Source organism: Parasteatoda tepidariorum, chromosome 8 (genome assembly GCF_982258835.1).
Source record: "Parasteatoda tepidariorum strain Cologne lab strain chromosome 8, Ptep-v5.0, whole genome shotgun sequence".
Taxonomy (NCBI): Eukaryota; Metazoa; Arthropoda; class Arachnida; order Araneae; family Theridiidae; genus Parasteatoda; species Parasteatoda tepidariorum.
The window spans coordinates 94,753,237-94,775,257 of NC_141762.1; positions in this window are offsets into that span (position 1 = coordinate 94,753,237).

Below are 22,021 nucleotides of genomic sequence, written 5' to 3' on the forward strand. Positions count from 1 at the left end.
TTTTTCGGGGCTTTATGTACGTTTTTCTTCCTTCTTTTCGTTTTTTGTTGCTTTAATCTACATAAAACAATGTATATACTTCCTTTTTTTGTGGATAAATGTAAAATGTATTTATTATAACAACTTATATTAAATATAATTAAGCGAAACAAAAATTTCAAATAAACATAAATGTCAATTGAACTAAGTGCCGAGAGCTGGGATAAAAATTGCGCTATAGCGCACTTTTATATATAACATTACCTTTTAATGTTTTAAAAGGCAAAACAAATTACCATATTTCAATAACATCCACCAATTACCTTAATACCATTTATACCCATTATCAAAATTAAGTATCTTTAGTTTCCATAATAGCATGCTATCTTTAAACTATCAGACAAACTGAATCTCCATAGTTTAATATATAGCTTCCACTTACATGATGAGAAAGTTTTATTTTTTAAATGTCTGTGAATTAAAAATATAAATAAAGATCAAAAATCAGCCTTCGTAATTTGTTTATTATTGCACTAATTAAAATTCGTATTTGATGTCGCGATTTCATTAACTACAATATACCCGCAATCCACTATTCAGACATAAACACACACAAATTCTTTATTGCATTGCATGCAAAGACATTAGTCAAAATCGACACTTTTCGCAATCATATTTGAAATATTAAAAATTTATTGAAAGTTATAAATCTTTGTTACTTCTATAATACGTCAATAATTAATATTTGACTACAGAAAAGGCATTAATTCGTATAAGTTGGAATTAATTAGTTTACAGATTTATCATCAGTGCATCCTCTAGCACTGTCTTTAAAAATACATAAAATTGAAATAAATAAATTTGAATTTTTCGCATTTGACAGAGGTAAGAAATACAATATACTTTCCATTCAATATCTGATATATTTTTTAATCATAAATATAACAGATATAGTACACCAGACGCCCCTTACAAAACATGAAATATTTCGGTTTATATTCAGTGGATGAACATATATAAAGAAATAGAATCTATTTAGCCCTGTTGTTGTGAAATAAATATTTTCAATAATAGGAAAAGAAATATATATAGCTTACATCTCTAAAACAAAACAATATATTACTTAGTAAACATACAGTTCCTTGAAGTGTAATGTTTGCCAAATAAACCCTAAGAAATGCGCTTACACTCTTTTTGAAATAAAATTGGCAGCATTTTAACCTCTTGAGAATGGAGCTTTCAATAAAAAGCAGAAAATTTACTGTTTGTTCAGAAATATGCAGGAAATTATATTCAAAAAAGCGATAAAATAGTTTTTTTTAAATTCAGTTCATTCAACTCAATAAACTGTTTAGGATATTTTCAATTATTTTATAAAAAAATTATAATTTTTATGCAATAATGCGATATTATATTTTTAGTGCATTTCTTTACATGCTGGTCTTGAAACAAAATTTAATATTCCGAAAAAATAAAATGTTTCCAGGCCACAAAACTATTTAAAATGTTAATAAAATCGAATTTTTCCCTTCTTATAAAATGTTTATTATAAAATATGTTACATACCGAACAAGAAAAATCAAAAGCATTTCATGTTCTTATCCTATGTGTAGAAATAGCAATTAAAAATCAGAAGGTGGCAAGTGAACGAAGCGGGTAGAACTTTCAAACAAATCGCTGATAGTTTATTTAAACCAATTAACGATATACAATTAACTATACATTACAATACAAATTAACAATAATATTAATACTACTTTGCCAAATAATTTCCAATCACTGTTCTTTATCAAATATCTTTAAGTTGAGAAAAATCACAGCGTAAATTATTCTTAAATATTTTCGCTATTTTCAGATCATATTCTAGGTGCTTTAACTTTAACGAATAAAAAAATTTACGTATGATATATATATATATATATATATATATATATATATATATATATATATATATCATACGTAAATTTTTTCCTTTTGAATTTACTTAAGCAGTTCCTGACGTAAATGTAACAGTGTGAGGGTATGTAGTATTCCACACTGTAGATCAATTAATTTCTTCCAGTACATGTCACGGAGCAAAACAATCACTCCAATTAAATAAATATTACTGTGAAAATTACGGTATAATATTTCCCGATAAAAATACATTTGACAACAAAACGACTTTTACGGATGCTGCCCCCAAAGTGCCGGTACTTTATTATAACCATAATTTGATCCGGAGTATTTTTACAGTGTATCCATATTTCAAGAATAAGAAGTTACTTTAGATAGATGTGAAGGGATGAGGTGTTAGGACAGGGTTGTTGGAAGATATATTCTTGAATAAAATCTTCATTGGTTTAAAAAAATATGTAGATGGTAATTAAAATCGGCATGTTTAAAATATTTACTCACTCTCAAGATCTGCCAGACACGATTGTCAAAAGTGGTCTGAAGTATTAAACGGAAAGTTCCCAACGAAAAATGTAAAAACAAAGGTGAAAAACAAAATTAGAGAAACCGTGCTAGACCAGAGTGGATCATTAAAATAAATAAAACTAAAGAACAAAACTATAAAAAAAAGGGTTGTGGGCAAGAGAGGCAATTTAGGGCAAAATGCATTTCTACGTGCTATGGAGAGATGGTGAGGAACTCGTGATGCTTAAAAGGGGATCGGTATTATTATGAAACTAGATCCTGGTGCATCAAAATGAACTAATGCAACCAGGGTAAAAATAAATTTTAATGCTGATTTGTCCAATGTAGGTTGCATTTGCAAGGTATTTAATGTGTCTGCGATTTTCAATACTGGTTAGTGACTTAAATTTAATTCTGTTAGTAGGCCTGAAAATTACTTAAAAACCAAAACGGGATGGAACCTTAGCAATTTCGAAGCAAACGGGAGAGGCTGAGCCTTATTACATTGATGCGAATCTTTATTACACTGATGTAAAGCATTATTACTAGAAGTTTGTGAATATGTCATTTTTCATTTTAAAATATTTGTATTTAAGAGGATGCATTAAGACAGAAGAAAATTGTTAGTCCCATCATTTTAATGTCAAACAATTCTTTATAAAAAGATCCTGAAAATGTCAAAAAATCAAGTTTAAAACAAATAGAAATTCAGAAACGTTCTTTTCTTGAAAATATTAAATCGGATAAATCAATCATAAAAAGGATTTTATTTGTCTTTATTGAATGCAAGTATGGTTTTTGAGATTATTGTGCATAGTAGTCGTATGGATGAAATTGTTAGTCTTATCGCCTTAATGCTAAACAGTTTTTTTTAACTAAAAGTTTTGAAATTTTGCAAATTCAAAAAAAAAAGTAAATTAAATTGAGATATATTTTTTGAGAAAAAAAAATTAAATTCAATGAAATAAATAAATACAGAATTTTATTTGTCTTTATGGAATACAATTAGTATGTTCATGGATGTTGAGATGATTGTTCTAAAAGAATCGAATATTATATTCCTATTCGTAAAATTGTTAGTATTATTATAATATCAACCATTTTCCTTACAAAAAGTATTAAAATTACCTAAAATTCGAAATTGGAATTAATAGAATTAACGAATTTAAAAAAAAGAAAAAGCAAAAAAAAACAAATGCGGAATTTTATTTGTCTTTTTCAAATACCAAGAGTGCATTCATAGTTTTTGTGTTAATTGCACTAATATCACGGATATTGTATTCGTAAAATTTTAAATATTATGATTGCAATTTAAATTTTTTTCAAAAAGTATTTAAAAAATTCTAAATTTCAGCACTAAAATAAATAGAATTTGAGAAATATTTTTTGAAAACATTAAATCCAGTAAATCAATGAAATGAAGAGTTGTACTTATTCTATATGGAATTCAAAAAGCAAATTCAAAGCTTTGAACGTTGCGCTAAAAACTCGTATTTTCCTCACTGACTTAACATCGCGAATTAAATGATAGACGATAAAGAGCATCCTTCAGAAATCTTTGTTTTAAGAAGCTAAAAAAAAGAGTTAATTAACATATTGTTGTTAATATGCAAATAAAATCTCATTTTTCCTCTCCCTCTCAAATAAGTTGCGCGAGTTGCGTGATGTAATACAACGACTTCCGGATAGGGGAAATAGATATATATTTGTTGTAGAAGCTGACTAGTTGTTGGTTGATTCAGATGTGTAGCACTGTGTGTGCGAACTATTGTTTCCTCATATTATGTTTTAATAAATACTTTATTTGCCGGCATTAGCCTCTGTGTTATTCAACCAAACAACACATATGAAGATCAACAATGTCTATTTATCACATAAACGGAGATGAGATCACCGTCAGTTTTATTTTAAGTATAACTTAATTTTGACAAAAAAATTACGTAGAAAATCTGTTCTCTCTGAGAATTGTTACACAGTGAAGATTGACTGTGTTGATTTAAAACTGTAATTATCCTCACTATTCTGTCTCTTTTCTTGAGAATTAGCTTTGATGAACACAAGCCATTCCTCCTCTTTAGTCTTCATTAAAATTATTGTTGCTGCTGTCCAAGCAAGCTTGTATTTTTCAAAGCCATTTTTTTAATGATTCTGTTTTTGTTTTTTTCAAATAAAACAGAAAACTGTTTTCATATTAACTACTTTTTTTACTAACTAATTTTTAATGAGTTTTTTGACGACAAGCTAAAAATATATGCCCTTGCCAAATTATCAGACGCACTATAAGATCCCGTGTAAAATCTTAATTATCATATACTACTATACAGCTTTATTGTTTTTACGCGACTGAAACCGGTTTGCACTTGCTTACGTTCATGTATCAATTGGTTAAATTAGGCGATATATAATATAAATCGCATGTTTATATAAAGTGAACGATATGTTATAAAAATATAGAATATTTATTATATTAGGTATTATATTAGCATATTATAATAATTAAACCATATTATTAGACGCACTGTAGTGTTTTAATAATTGCATGTTTCGCACCAGTTTATAGGCAATACTTTAATATTTAAACATACATGTAAAGGGGTTTTATTCAGGAGATTTTTTTACATACTTCCTATTTGTATTTATTTTTAATGTATTGCATTAGAGTGCTAACCCAGTGATACACGAATATAAACAAGAGCAAATCGGTTTCAGAGGCGTAAAAACAATAAAGCTGTATAGTATCACCCAATAATTAAGATTTTACATAGAATCTTATAGAGCGTCCAATAATTTGGCAAGCGACTGCATAATTATTAGGAATTTTAGCGTTGAGGTTGGTTAAGAAATATTAGATATGAATTTCAAATTCTGAAATTTCAGTTCTATTTATTGAAGGAAAAAATATTCTAAATCTAATTTCATATTCTATATGGTTTCTTGAAGGTAATGATTTGTTCCTATTATATTAACCAATATTTATTTGTGAGCCTTTTTCTCTTGTAAAAATAAAAGTTGCTATGTAACTTATCTTCGTTCGTTTTCCAAACAACTACAAGTCAGAAAGTGTTATCTTTATAGCTACCATCTAATTAGAGTAGATGACACAAAATTTGTGTTAATAGGAGACAAATCCAAACCGAAATCGATTGTTCGAGAACAACACAACAGGCATACATTATATATTTTTTGTATGCATGTATTGAATTTTATTTGGCGGAAACTCGCCGAAGCAAATGGAAGAAAATGATTAAAATGATAATGAATAGGAATTTAGCAAAGTGCTCGCATAACACTTTTTCTTGTTCGCCAAAAATAATATAAATGAGCTCTGAGACCCCATTAGCATTATTGTGATGGTCATTACTTGGGAGAAGTATTTTGAGGGAACTACTTTTCTGCTTAATAGGGAAATTTTCAGATAAAAGAGTTCTTTGACATGACACGTTAAATTTTATTTCTTAATGAACGCCTGTTTTATTATTAAAGAATCTCTCTCTTTTACAATAATGGATTTAAATAGGTTTCAATTCTATAAATGGTGTATATGATATTTAACTACAATTTTTTATGAATTTTTTTTATTGAAGAAAAGGAAAGAGGAAAAAAAAGGAAAGTTCTTTTAATTTTTAAATTTTTTTTCTTACCCATTGGCAAAATGGGTCTTGTTTTGCGTTTTATGGCGAGCCCACTTCATTTGGAAGTCATCACACTTTTCAACTGTGTTCAAGAGTGATAGTAAACAGTGCGCATGCGTCGTTATTGCATTCGTTGCTATGGTGACCGCTGCTGCTTGATAGAATTCTTTATATAATGAGTCATTCTTAATTTACTTACATAATAATGATTTAAAGTATTTTTATATTCTTTTTATTATTAACTTAAAATTACAGTCTTGACGGTGATTTTAATATAAATATGAATACTGTAGAAGGAAAGGTATTTTGTGACGTCTTGAAACACGTACATAGGCAGTATTTGAAAAGCAATCCTACGACAAACAATTGAGACAGTTTTTGCAACCCATGATTTGAAATGTCGTGGCGTTTATCGGAGTCAATCCAGAAAGAAAAAGCATTTGACCAATGAGTAACCAGTGATTGTAATAAAGCAATAACAATTTTTTCAATTTTATTTTTTATTTTTTTAACTGACATGAATAAGTTTAGAACCACTCATTTGACAAATTAAGAATTACCGTTCGCGTGACTCTTAATCTCAATTATTTAATTTTTATTTATTTATTTTGTGCATTTATTTTATTCATTATTTTTAACATGGATACAAGTGGTTACACTTAATCCCTTTTAATTGAGTTTTAGAAGGCTTTTGCTTGTTTTTAACAAAAAACGATAACATGTTTTCTTGTTATGCAACATATTCGTTGTCGTATTTAGATTTATTTGCTGATAAAACAGTTCTCTTTTTTTATAAAATTGCTATTAAGAAGCTAGTTAGACGTCAAAATAAAACGTTTAAAAAGTGGACATAAAGAGTGTTTAATTTTAAATTTTCAATAATGTAAAAGTTATAGTCAAATGAAAAAGTTGCAAAGGAAAAATAAAAAAACAGTTATATTAGCTTCCTTTATATACCAAAAGATATATTAGTAATTTTTATTATTTAATTCGAATAACTAATAACATTTTTTAATTATTTTTTTTTAATTTTCATTTATTTACTTCATTTACTTATTTTATTCATTATTTTTAGCATGGAAATAAGTGATTACTCTGAATCCCTTTTAAATGAGTTTTAGAAGACTCTTGCTTGTAAGAATATGCTTTTCTTGTTGTATAACATAATCGTTTTCGCTTTTATGCTTATTTGCAAATAAAACAGCTTTCTTTTATTATATAATATAGAAGTTAGTTATATATATATTATAGAAGTTAGTTAGACTCCAAAATAAAGCGTTTAAAATTCGGACATAAAGAGTGTTTAATTTTAAATTTTGAATTATGTTAACGTTATAGTCAAATGGAAAAGTTACAGAAGGAAAAATAAAAAGCAGTTGCTACATTAGCCGTTTTACATACGGAAGGATGCATTAATAATTTTAAATATTTAATTCGAAGATCTTATAAACAATAAATGTGTAATTTTACATTTTCTTTTTCTCAGAATTATTCATTCAGGTTCATGGTTCCTGAAATTTTTTTATGAATTTTAGTTGCATAATTTAAAGTGGCTTTAAAATAGTATGTCATACAATTAGAAAAATACTCTTTAAGTTATTATTCAGTTAAAGGATAAAAATTATCATACTTTTTCAAAAGAAATTAGCATAAAATAGTCTTTGGGATAAGTGGTTCTTATAACTGAGAATAAAAAGTCTAATCATTGAGAATCTCGAAATAACTTTTGATCAAATGATTGGATTTTCACTTAAAAAAACTCAATGTGAATATGGATCGTAAGCCTAACTTAGAATACGTTAATTAATTTGTGTTATTTAAAATTTAGAATATCAAATAAATGACTGCGCTTTCTCTGAAAAAGCGCACCCTTTTTAGATAAATTTTTATTCTTGATCCTTAAAATATGGAGGTTAGAAGCAATTTGAAAATCATGGTTCCAATACTTCAGAAAAGAAAGCAATTGAAAGTTAAACCCCTTAAAGTTGATTTTATTTCTTGTTTAATTTGCTATACTTCTTAAACTATTCGGAAACCTTTTGAATACAATTATATTATTAATTCATACAAATTTAATTCCACGTAAACATTTTTTTTAGTTTTAATTTATTATTTTAATTTCAATAATAATAGTTGAAACTTTTTTGAATTGCATGATATACAAATTCTTACATCATTTCAAACAATGCAATTTTAGTTTTAAAAAAGGTACATAATTCGAAACGAAATCAATCGAATAGTTTCTGTTCTATTAAATTTTCAAGAGGCATTGTTTTAAATTTTTATTTCTCATTAATTAATTGATAGGACTCTTTCCAAATTTTGAATTGCCTCATTTAATTGCCATTAGTGCAAAAACTTGCATTTTTCACAGTTCAAAATTTTTAACTTGAAATAAATAAATAATAAAATAAAAAATTACAAGAATTATAATTTTTTTAAAAAAAATATCGAGAACAATTTTTGAATAGCATGCAAAACGTTATTAATTAGTTTTATTAGTTCTAAGGATAACGCAAAATACTTAAAAAATGAAATTATCATTTCGGCCACAAAACTCTCCATAGTCTGAATAATGGGACTCTTTATTCTTGAGTGCTGATTATCTCCATATTTTAATGATTAAAAATCCACATACATTGAGAAAAATGTGCTTTTAAATCAGAGGAAGAAGGTTGTTTAGTCTGATTTTGTGACTTCATAGATGTCGTCCACACTAATTAGGTTGCATATTTATAGTTCATCCTAGGATCCATTAAGATTGAGTCCTAGTCCGGAATCCCGTAGCAGAATCGTGGCGACACTCCGACATTATCGCAGAACATTGCAGAGTTCTTGCAGAAATTTTTTTTTTTTTTTGGAAAGCAAAAAAGTTTGGGTTTTATGACCGGCAGAATTTTTTGAAATGTTTTCTTTTATTCTGCAGAATTCCCCCCCCCCCTTTCTGCAGAATTATTTTCAAAAAATGCTTTTCTCGCATATTGGAGGTGGAAGAACTCGCGTATATCTATCTATCTATCTATCTATCTATCTATCTATCTATATATATATATATATATATATATATATATATAATAAGTAAATAAATACAAGAAAACACGAAGATAGTTAAGAAAAGCAATAACTTTCATTTTTTGCGCTTAAGCTGCAAGTAAACAGAACTCATTAGATACCAAAATGAAGTTAAAACGAAGAAAAATTATAGACATATGAAAAAAAAGGGGGGGAATAATAAGTAAAAAAATAATAAACAACAGTTTAAAAAAAAAAAAAAAAGGAAAGAAGGATGAAATTTTTATTAAAATAACGGAAAAAAAGCCGGAAAAAACGGGAAAAAACCGGAAATTTTTTTTTTAAATAATATTATTATATATTACATTATATTATACATATAAAATATTTTTTTCCGGTTTTTTTAATAAAATTTCATCCTTTTTTTTTTCTTTCTTTTTTTCCTTTCTTTTTTTTCTGTTGTTTGTTATTTTTTTACTTATTACTTCCCCCTCCCCCTTTTTTTTCATATGTCTATAATTTTTCTTTGTTATATCTTCATTTTGAACTTTTATATATATACACTAAGAGTATATATATATATTACTAAGTGTATATATATATTCCGCAATGACTGGCTTTACCTGGAATTTCAGATTGGTTTTATAAAATGGAATTTCCAAATTGAAAAAAATTAATAGAGAAGTTAATTATACAAATATTTTTTTAGAACAGCAGAATATATATTAGAATATGTATTCCTTTATATGCAGATTAAAAAAAGATTCTTGCATCTATGATTAAAAATACTATCCACTGTTCTACTCTATACGTGAAGGCTTCCTTTTTGTAAACAGAAAACGCTTTTGTTACTTTAAATTAGTAACATATATATTTGCTACTATTAAAAATGCCTTTCGGTAAGGTATTAGTACTAGAACTAATAGTCGCAGAAAGTTTGAAAAAATTCTGCCATAGGTGTCCGGAAAAATCTAAACAATTGATCAAGGGTTATTCAGTTTGATCGATTTTCATTTTGTTCTCTGTACTAAGTATTGAAATATCTGCAGAAACCAGAGAGACGCATGCAACCCATAAACATTTTTAAGAAATCGCGAAAAACATTTCGAATAACAAGAACATTTCGATTAAGTTTCTTTTTATAGCAAGATGAAATAGATCTCTTTGCATGCATTTTTATTTTGCTAAAATATTTTATGATCTGGAAACGCTTCCCTCACAGAGAGATCGTAATATAAAAACCGAAAACATTTATGCGGGGCTTCCTTCCAGAAGAAAAGATGGGCGTAATTCCATCCGGAATATTGGAATGGCTTGTGATGCATATGGGGGAACATGGGAAAACGGTAATACTTTGCGTAAACAAATGAAAGTAAATATATTATTAAATAACTTGCTGAACTATTTAGTCCCAATTCTATTGAATGTGTTTCTATCATACCATTTGATTTCACCTCCTTCATATCTTTTGCACTAAGATGTCAGTACTTTTCGGTATATGAATTGCACGCTAAAGTTTCCGTCTACTGAAAGCATCTACGTGGATTGAAACGTCTTCGTTGTATTTACATTAACTGAATTCTTGTAAAAACTGTAACTCGTTTTCTCTTTATTTAATTACGAAATTTTAATTTTTTTAATTGCATGGAACTTCAAAAGCAAAGGTTTTAGAATTTTTATATTTAAAGAAAATATCAAATTTTGCTCAAATTTTTAAATAGATTACATTTTTTTTATTTATATTATTTTTAAATTGTATAAGAAAATGCAACAACAGAAAATTACAAAATTTATCTCTCGCGTCTGAAAGGTTAACAAAAAATTATTCAAAGGCATCTACGTGTGCATGATGAGGATATATGCTGGAGTATATATAAGTTTTTGTTCAAATTTAGAAAGATTTTTCGAAAAAGATAAAAAAATGTCCTTTCTGATCATTTTTCTTCCAAACGTCTGAGTATCTATGTCCTCTAAAGAAAACAAAATGCAACAATTATTTTAACGATTTCAATTGTTTAGCAATGGTTTAGAATAATGAAGCTTACGTCAAACTTTAGAAACAGAAAAGAATTACAAAAAGTTAGACACAAGGAAGAAAATAAACAAAAAAAGAAGAAGAAAAGGAATAGATTTGTAGGATAAAATTCAAAATGTAGTTTAAAGTAATGGTAAATTGTCACTAATATCGATTATCGATCTTTAAAAACTATTTTATTGATGAAGATGTCAATGTTCAAAGGCAAACGAAAATTCTCTTTTCCGTTTCAGACAGAAATATTTTTCCGATATTTTGATATTTTAAAGGTCTTATAACCCATGATAAAGAACATGCAACTCATTTGTGCGCATATGATATTTGTTATCAGTTTTTCTTTCTTTACAATGTTTGGAGGAAGTCTCTTATTCAAAGTTTAATCTGAGATTCCGTTAGAAAATTAAGGGTGAAATCTTTCGAAAATTTTTCGAATTTTTTTTTTTATTGAAGAGAAGCAAGCAATAAAAAAAAATGTGCGTGGAGTCTCTCCGCGCGGAAGAAGTTAAACTTCGTAACCTGCGACGTTAATTGTAGAAGAATCAGCAGTCGTAGAAGGATCACTGGTTTTATTCAACGACTCTTTTTCCTGCTCCGCTCGCTTCCGTGTTCTGTAATACTGGTAATATTGAGCATTTTTTCTCGTGGACCTCTTGAACCAGTGGAAGTGCTTGTGGTTGCCTCATCGTCTCGCCCTGGAAAATGTATTTGCATTAATAATGTATGTGAATGCGTCATGATGTAATTTCAAAAGAGAAAAACCTAACAATCAATTGATATTCACAAGAGACGTACCTTGACATAACCTTAAATCCGTCGCATTGTTCGTGGGATTGTTTTCACTCATTTTTTGCAATTGTTATCCACTAAATTTGAAAATAAAAAATACTACCCTATTAAATTGTATATGTATCAAATCAAACTAAAAAAATATTTATAGAAAAACAATACTTTTATGACTTTTATTATTTTTATGCTAGTGACAACCAAAACAATATGGAAATGTATAAGGGAAAACTGGATCCTACCACGTGATTTCCCGGCCAATAAAAATGTAGCGTTAAACGTTTAACGCAACCTTTTTGGAAGTCGCATAAGAAGTATAACTTCAAAAAAAAACATTTTAAAATCAATTCCTATTAAGGTCAACAAAGAAAATTTTTAGTTTAGTTGCTTTTTATTAAATAATTAAGATTGTTTCGTTCATATAAGACAGATATTAATTAATTAAATTTAATGAATGAATTAATATTTGAAAAAATTGTATTACCATCAAGTATGAACTACAAGTTCAAAAAAATGCATTTGAACTTGAGTAGTTAAATTAAATATATTTTATTAACGATTGAAATTTTGAACAAGATATACAAATATATATTGGGAGAGTGTGAACTAATAGTAGGAATGGAAAAAAAAGGAAGCGTGGTATCAAACAACTATAAAAGTATAAATTTGTTGACGTGGACCACACGTGCTACCACGTAATGTTCTTTATTGAATGCATCTGACACAACGAATATAAAATAATTAAATATTCAAGTGAGCTCTATGAACTATATTTTTTGTTCAAATAGAGCTATAAGCTAGTAATTATCACTGATGTTATTTTAAAAATATGTGAAAAACTGAATCGCTTATAGTGAAATTTAAAACAATGAATAACGCTTAACCTATCAGAAAATTCCATTTCATTTTTTGCTCATCCCTATTTAATGAATTAATACTTTAAAAAAACTGCATTAACATCAACTGTGATCCATTCCAAGTTTTAAAAAAAATATTTGAACTTGAGGGGATGAATAAAAAAATATTTTATTAACGATTGAAAATTTGATCAAGGTATTGGAAACGTGTGAACAAATAGTAGGAATTGAAAAAAGGAGTTAAGGCTAAAAGATAGCTAAGTTAAAAGATAGAAAAGTTAAGGCTAAAAGATAGCGCAAGACAAGAAAATTAGAATTAATTGATTAAAATTTAGTTATAAGATATTTTAAAGAGTATAAGACGTACAATCTCGATAAAAATACCATTACTTCTTACCCTTATCGATTCATCGATGTATCGATAAGGATATCGATGTATTGATTTTGCTTAGAGTTTTCTTTGTGGCACAATTTTGTTCTTGCCATTTTGACCTTGTCAGGATTCCTTTTTACTCAAATGATATTTTCAGTTTACAGATTTCATTTCGTTCACCATTTGAACTCAAAAACTTCATATTTCAATACAAAAATTGAGATGAAACAGAATTTGCTATTAAAAGGTTCTCTCTCGGTTTAGTGTCTTTCAAATAAAGAATTGACCTTGTCAGGATTTTGTTTCTTCAGTTTGCTTGAAAATCACCAAATTATTTTGATTTTACGAATAAGATTTCAAACATGTTATTCATAATTTTCAAACATAAGATAGTAGCTTTTCAAATTACTTGAATCATATTAGTTTTCAAAATTATTGAAATCAATGATCATTTTTAAATTCTTGCATATTTGTTGAGATCAAACAATGCAAAGTTGGAATTTATCAATACTTAAATTAAACTCTTGATTAAAAAAATTAACACTCTTAATTTTTTTTTCAAAACAGTGTCCTTTTCTCATATTGATATTACTTACTTTTTTTTTAATTAATACTAAAAACTTTGAATGAAAATCAACATAAAATTCACAAATAACTGTCAGAAACCTGCTACAGTAAAAAAAAATATCTTAATATTCCAAAATATTGTTATTTAATGTGAATTCAATATTTTGATATTCAATTTAAATTTTGAATGATGTTGTATCTTCACGTTTTTAAAAAACTATTATTTATGCAGTTAAATTGTTCATATAGAAAAAAAAACATAAATCCTTTCTGTAAAAAGATATTTGAAAAAAAACTTTCACTGAAGAAAAAAACATTGTATAATTCATGTTAAACTTCTCAAGATAGGACAATTCAGAAAATACAATACAATCCGATACATAAGATAGTAGCTTTTCAAATTATTTGAATCAAATTATTGAAATCAATGATTATTTTAAAATTTTTGCTTTTTTATATCAAACAATGCAAAGTTGGAACTTATAAATACTTAAAATTGAATTCTTAGTTAAAAAATAAGGGCTTTCAGTTTTTTCAAAACAGTGTTTTTTCTTTATTTTGATATTTTTTGTTTTTTCCTAATTAACACCAGGAAGTTTGGACGAAATTCAACATAAAATTCATAAATAACAGTCCGAAGTCTATAACAGTTATAAAAATAGCTTAATATTCACAAAAAAGTGTTATTTAATGTGAATTCAATACTTTGATATTCAATTATAATTTTGAATGATGTAATATTTTCACGTTTTTAAAATGCGAACATTTCGACCACATTTTTTTAAAATATTATTATAAAATTTTTAGAAATTAGTTTATTTATTTTATAATGTTTAAAAACCTATAAAACTAGCAATAAAATTTATTACTTAATTTTTGTTTTTTAAATGGCCATTTTATGTAAAAAATAAGGCATTTTTTGCATATACGCTAAAAAATGTAAAAAAAATTTTATTCCTCAAAATAAAAAGGTGAACATTCAGTTAAATTGTTCGTATGAAAAAAAAAACTGAATCCTTTCTATATAATAACGCTTAAATAAAATCTTTCACTAAAGAAAAATGATTGTTTAGTTTATATTAAACTTGTCAGGAAGGGACAATTCTGAAAATCCAATACCCAAAAAGTTTCTATATTTGATAAAAATATTGCTGAAACCGCATATATTTCTACCCTATAAAACGTCTACAATATGTTCTTAAACGAAATCTTAAAACAAGTATTTCACAAAACTTCCACTCGAAGTGATTTTTGTGACGGCGAGAAGAACTCATTTTTCTTTAAGATTAAACATCGTAAAGAGTAAGTAAAGAGTTTCTTTTTCTTTAAAAAAGAAAAAAAAACTTACTAAGAAATCTAGAGTACTTTTAAAAGTGAAATAGAAAGAGAGTAGTTTTCTTATCAGTTTCCTTCCGGACAATTTTAGTTTAACATTCTTTAAAAAAAATAAAATTAGAATTCTACGACAATAATTAACTTCAATTCTTAAAATAGTTCTTTCCTCGAATGGCTGAAGCTTTAGGAAATAAAGAGTTAAACGCAAATGTTCATGCTATCTATGTTTAAAGTTCGCATAGAAGAAAAGCAATCAATTTTGTTACATTTTACTTCGTTTTTATAAACTTTCTTTTTCCGTATCTATAAAGCTGGAATCGAGCAACTACTATCCATAAGCCTGAAGCTGGCTAGACTTTAAACCACCGCAAGGATCATTGCCATTACGGCCAATTTCTAACTAACTAGTGTGCTCAAATTTCAACTGGAGTTCTTTATCTGAAACCGGTACAAGTAAAGATTTACTTGCAAGGGATGCAAAAGATACCACCCTTTTAAAGATAAGTTTCCGCCCTTTTTCCGCCACTTTCCATAAACAAAGTAAGAGACAGATAACTAAAAATGAGAAAAATACTGTACCTTGAACACGAGCATGGAGAAATTTTTTTTGTTAAATTACTATACTGCATAGTAATATCATTTTAAGCGTTAAAAACGTAATTTTTGTAATAGAACGATATTTATACCACCAAGTTGGTGTTTTTCGTTTATATGGTAACAATTTACGGGGAATTCTGGTTTTTAAAATTATAGTTTTTATTGCGACACTTTTAGTAAAAATTTAAAAAAAAACTGAAAAATGATTTAACCCATTAAACAGCTTTTATACCATGTTGTAAACTATCATGATAAAATTACCAAATTTTATTACATACTATAAAACGATATTTTTTACAAAAACCATTACCAAAGCATTTCGTTAAAAATTACCGAGCCTTTCAATGTTCCCATCAAGCCAAAAATTCGGTAAATTTTACGAAATGTTCATTGTTTGCCTCAGTGTACCATACAAAACGAAAGATCTCGTCAAGCATTTAGGAAGGATTTTTTTTCCAGTTTCGAAATAACTGTTTATCCAATGACAGAATTATTGCGTACTATCATGTAATAATCGTTTGAAGAGCATATCTTCAAGTTGAATTGACATCAATTTTTCTTATCAATAAATAAAGAAAAATATTTTCTCTTCATGAAGACATCATTAATTAAACTATTGCTTTCATTATCAAAATATTGAACTGATCCTGAGCTGAAAAACACGTTCCCAATATAAAGCGAGATAGGTGCTTTCATCACATGTTAAATTTTTGCAATAAATATTTCTGCATTAAGAATAGTTTTTTGGCATCTTTTAATGCATCTTATTTACTCAAAATAAATTTTACATATAAAAAAATATTCTTCGTTATTAATATTGAATATTTAATTTATTAAAGATACAAAAAAATGAACAGTAAACAAAAATCTTCATTACAATCTACATTAAATTTATGGATTACTCTTAGTACCTTAGATTAACATCTATTATATATAATACTCTTACGTGGCTCCCAAATTTTGGCTGTATTTCTTTTCCGCTGGTGGCAACAGTTTTCATTTTTAAAGAAGTACTTTGTACAGCTAAATAAGATTCTTTTCACAACACTTAAATATTTACTTTATTTTCTTCATTTATAGAGAAAACAGTCGGCAAAGAATTCTGTTAGGTTAAAAAAACATTTCGCTAAAAAAATAACGAATTCTAAAAGAAATAAAAATAAACAACTTAAAAAATAAAAATGCTGATGCCAGTCATAGAATTTTTTGAAAGTTAACTAACTTAGCAACATAAATCAAAATGACATAGAAGCGCAACTAGATCAAAATTATGATACCTGAGCGCTTGACGTAACAAATCCTTCAATTCTATAAGTATTGTATCGCCAAATGCCCATATTAACAATTGTGTTTTTAAAGAAATTCTATTAAAAGTTTTAAATAAAAAAACCTCTATCCAGCTACTTCTACAACTGCTTCTTGAAGAACTTGGCTCATTGATTAAAAATATTGTTTTAATTTAACAGTACTAACTTTACTTCTACTTACATTATTGCTATGACCCTCTTTCATTACATTTTACAACTTCATGCTAAATTTGAGGACTTTAAGTTGTTTTGTGGTTGAATACTGACATTTAGAAATGTGTACATAAAAAAAATAATATTTAGAGGTTAAGAGTTGCCTCAGAAAAATTTGAATTGTTGACACTGAATTTAATAATGGAAACAATCATTTTTGTGAAAAATTGAATTGTATTGCTGACATCAAAACTAAAAATATTGTGTTTCAACTTAACAATACTACCTTAATTTTTACTCATTTAATTACTATAATCCCTTTTTTATATGTATATGTATATATATATGCATTTTAGAACTTCATATTAAACTTCTGTTGTGTGTCTGAATACTGTCATTTAGAACAAAATTAAGGTTTAGAATTGCCTCGGAGAAATTTGAATTGTTAACAATGAATTAAACAAAAAGTTATACTTTAACTGACAAATACTATATTATAATTTTAACTTTTTCTATGACTATACTCATTTTCTTACTCTTTTCTTTGTTTTTTACATATTTTATATTTTTGTGATAAAATAAAAAACTTATAGTTGTTCTTCGTCTGAACACTTATGAAAACACAAAATGATGGGCTTCATCAGCAATCAAAAATATATATATATTTATTTTACAAATTCCATATTATTAGGATGGCGCCCTACAGAGAATTAAAAATACAAAATTATATTCATCGAAGCCGATGCTTTAGATCCGGCGTTCAGTGGCAGACTACTATTTCATATTGTTTTACAACACATGGCTTTAGCCCTCTGGTGGGAAAGACTTTAAAACAAAACTTACAACTGTTACTTTTCTCAACAACTGAAATTTAGAATAGTGTGATTAAGCAAAATATGTGAACTGTTTGCAATTTCAAATTAATATTGAAATGTACAGGTTTAGAATTTTCTACAGTGAAAAGTTTTCGGAACATCGGTATTCAAAAAAGTATACAAAAGCTAGACGTTAAGAACGTATCCAATGAGCGAGCAAAGCGAGCATTGGATTGCGAAGCAATCCAAAATGAACTGCGAAAGCAGTTCCGGGGGTTGGCGAGCGCCAGCGAGTAGGGGGCAAAGCCTCCTAGTCTATTATATATAATTCTCTTACGTGGCTCCCAAATTTTGGCTGTATTTCTTTTCCGCCGGTGGCAACGTTCGTTTTGTTTTGAAAACACCAAAGCATTCTCCCTATTAATGATATATTACTGATCTAATATATATAATTCTCTTACGTGGCTCCCAAATTTTGGCTGAAGTACTTTGTACAACGAAATAAGATTCTTTTCACATCAGTTAAATATTTACTTTATTTTCTTCATTCATAGAGAAAACAGTCGGCAAAGAATTCTGTTAGGTTAAAAAACATTTCGCTAAAAAAATAACGAATTCTAAAAGAAATAAGAATAAACAACTTAAAAAATAAAAATGCTGTTGCCAGCCATAGAATTTTTTGAAAGTTAACTTAGCAACATAAATCAAAATGACATAGAAGCGCAACTAGATCAAAATTATGATACCTGAGCGCTTGATGTAACAAATCCTTCAATTCTAAAAGTGTTGTATCGCCAAATGCCCAAATTAACAACGGTGTTCTTAAAGAAATTCTATAAAAAGTTTTAAATAAACAACCTACTTCTACAACTGCTTCTTGAAGAACTTGGCTCATTGATTAAAAATATTGTTTTAATTTTACAGTACTAACTTTACTTCTACTTTCATCATTGCTACGACCCTTTTTCATTACATTTTACAACTTAATGCTAAATTTGAGGACTTTAAGTTGATCTGTGGTTGAATACTGACATTTAGAAATGTGTACAAAAAAAATATTTAGAGGTTAAGAGTTGCCTCAGAAAAAGTTGAATTGTTGACATTGAACTTAACAATGGAAACAATCGTTTTTGTGAAAAATTGAATTGTATCATCATGAATTGTTGACATCAAAACTAAAAATATTGTGTTTCAACTTAACAATACTACCTTAATTTATACTTTAGAATTGCCTCAGAGAAATTTGAATTGTTAGCAATGACTTGAATAAAAAGTTTTATTTAAACTGACAAATATTATATTATAATTTTGACTTTTTCTATGACTATACTTATTTTCTTAATAATGTGAGCTGAATCAAAAATATGTGAGCTGTTTGCAATTTCAAATTAATATTGAAATGTACAGGTTTAGAATTTTCTACAGTGAAAAGTTTTTAGAACTTCAGTATTCAAAAAAGTATACAAAAACTAGACGTTAAGAACGTATCCAATGAGCGAGCAAAGCGAGCATTGGATTGCGAAGCAATCCGAAATGAACTGTGAAAGCAGTTCCGGGGGTTGGTGAGCGCCAGCCAGAAGGGGGCGAAGCCTCCTAGTTTATTATATTTTTCTTATCATTGCATTTATATGCGCTATTATAATCTTCCACTGATTTTAAATCATGTTTTTTTCGTTATTTTAATTTTGAGCTATTTCATTTTTAACTTTTAGCTTACATTGACTTTTAGTGATTCTAATGGTTTATCATTATTTAGACTAGACAGTCATTTTATGTATTTATTAATTGCCTTGGACATTGGCCTTGATTTTAATACCCTTAAACTTAATTTTTGTACCTATGTTTGAATGACAATTGTTAAAAGATTCGGAATAAATACTATGGAATTTTATAAAAGGAAAACGCTTTAATTACGATACTTACAATAATTTTGGAAGCCTAAGTTGAAAACTCAATTACAAAGGAAGAGGTAAAAGCTGAAGAAAATTAAATTCTACTGAAATGGTTAAGGCAGCCCAATATCTAGTTGCAAAACTTGTAAGATTAAAAGATCATTGTGATTTGCAAGAACTGTCTACATTACAGAGCGAATTGACTAACCTTACTAGCAAATTGAATAATCAGATAGTGGAAATTGAGAAGAAATTAAAAAATACTGTTTTAACCGATAAAGGTGAAGTCAATACTCCACAAGGAAATGGAGAACAGCTCACTGAAGAAAAGAAAAAGAAGCGTAAGAAGAAGAAAAAGAAAAATGTACCAGAAGCAGTGAATGAAACTGTACCACCAAATTAGTAACAGATTTCGCCACTAGAATTGGTCGACGTGTTAAAATTCCCAATAGACTAAACTTATGAAATGTTGCAATCACCTGAATTGCAAGGTGGAAGGTTGTTGATATATCAGCAGCCTACAACTCAACTCTACAATAGTTGTATTTTTTGATTAGATATGTTGTAATTCGAATTTTTATTAGGCTTCCAAAATTATTGCAAATATCGTAATTAAAGCGTTTTCCTTTTATAAAATTCCATAGCATTCATTTCGAATCTTTTAACAACAATAGTGTTAGAGCTGATTTGTTCTGCTGATACTTGGCTCTTACAGGAACCATGTTCTCATTGATTTGTTTGCATAGCAGAAAGAGAGATGAGCTCTGTACTGATGCATTGGAACATATACCTTGAAGCTATTACTCATAATGTATTACTTGAACTCGAACCTGATATCTTACATACTTTTGAAGCATTTGGTTTGCTTGTTTTATTTTGTTATCTTCGTTTGCTGATCACCAACACTATCACTGAGTGAAATTTTACTATATTTTTAGCTTTTCATATTCTTACTATTTATACTGTTATCAACAAGTATTTAATGCAATATTTTAACTTTTGGGAAGCAAGACGTTTTCGATGTCGAAAAAATGATTTTTTCAACCATATCGACAAGCTATTATTTCTTAATATTAAATACATTTTAAAACTTTAAACTTTGCATTTATGACAACTACATATTAATGTCATTCAATAGCAATAAAAAGGAATTTAAAATGTTTATAAATTTAATTTTTATGAATATTTGAAAATTTAATGTGAATATAATTTTTTTTCACCAGACATAACTTTCGGTACGCTCGTACAAAAAACAAATCATTGTGAAGTTATGAAAATTTCTATGCTTGTACATACCCCTTATTTACATTTAATTAACTATATAAAGTTTATTTTTTCCATTATAATTTTGTTATACAGGGGAAGTTTTTTAAAATTTGAACGAAATTTTGCATTTTTTTCAGAAATACTACATTTATTTTGCTTATATATAATATATTCTGTACATATTATGTAACAAACTATTTCACCTAATTTTTCAAACATATTTACATGACTGTATGCCAATATTTTGTTGATTTTTCATGAGAAAATTTTTTGAGCTTACCGAAAGCTATATCTGGTAAAAAAAAAATTATATATGCATTAAATTTTCAAATATTTATAAAAATTAAATTTATAAACATTTTAAATTCCTTTTTATTGTTATCGAATGATATTAATATGTAGTTTTCATAAATGTAAAGTTTAAGGTTTTAAAATGTATTTAATATTTAGAAAAAATGGCTTGTCGATATGGTTGAAAAAATAATTTTTTCGACATCGAAAACGTCTTGCTTTCCTTGATTTCCGTTTTATTCCCGTTCCTGTGGAGGATGGGTCGGTGTTCTACTTAATGCACGCTATTGTGGTTTAAATTACTTCGATTACTATAAATTTAAGTTTTGAAAATTAAATATTAGTGAAATGTTGATTGGAAGCTATTGCCACCACGTGATTACTACAAATTGCGTGGGATTTTATTTTTGATTAAGCTTTAAGTAACAGAAGTACAAAGATTTGCGTAAAGGAATGGAGGTGACAAAACATTTAACAGTTTTTTGCCTAAATTTAGAAGAAAAAAACATACTTCCAGATTGGAAAATATGAAGAATCTCCAGGCTAATGAATACACATTTTCCAGGTTTGGATATAACCTGAAAGTTGAATCCGAATTTTGAATACGAATTTTTAAAATCCGAATTTTGAATTCCTCGAATATAGAAATTTATTCATTTAAAGTGTACTTTTTAGAGTAATTTTCAGTAATTTATCTAATAATTAGCAGAAATTCTTCAGCAAATAT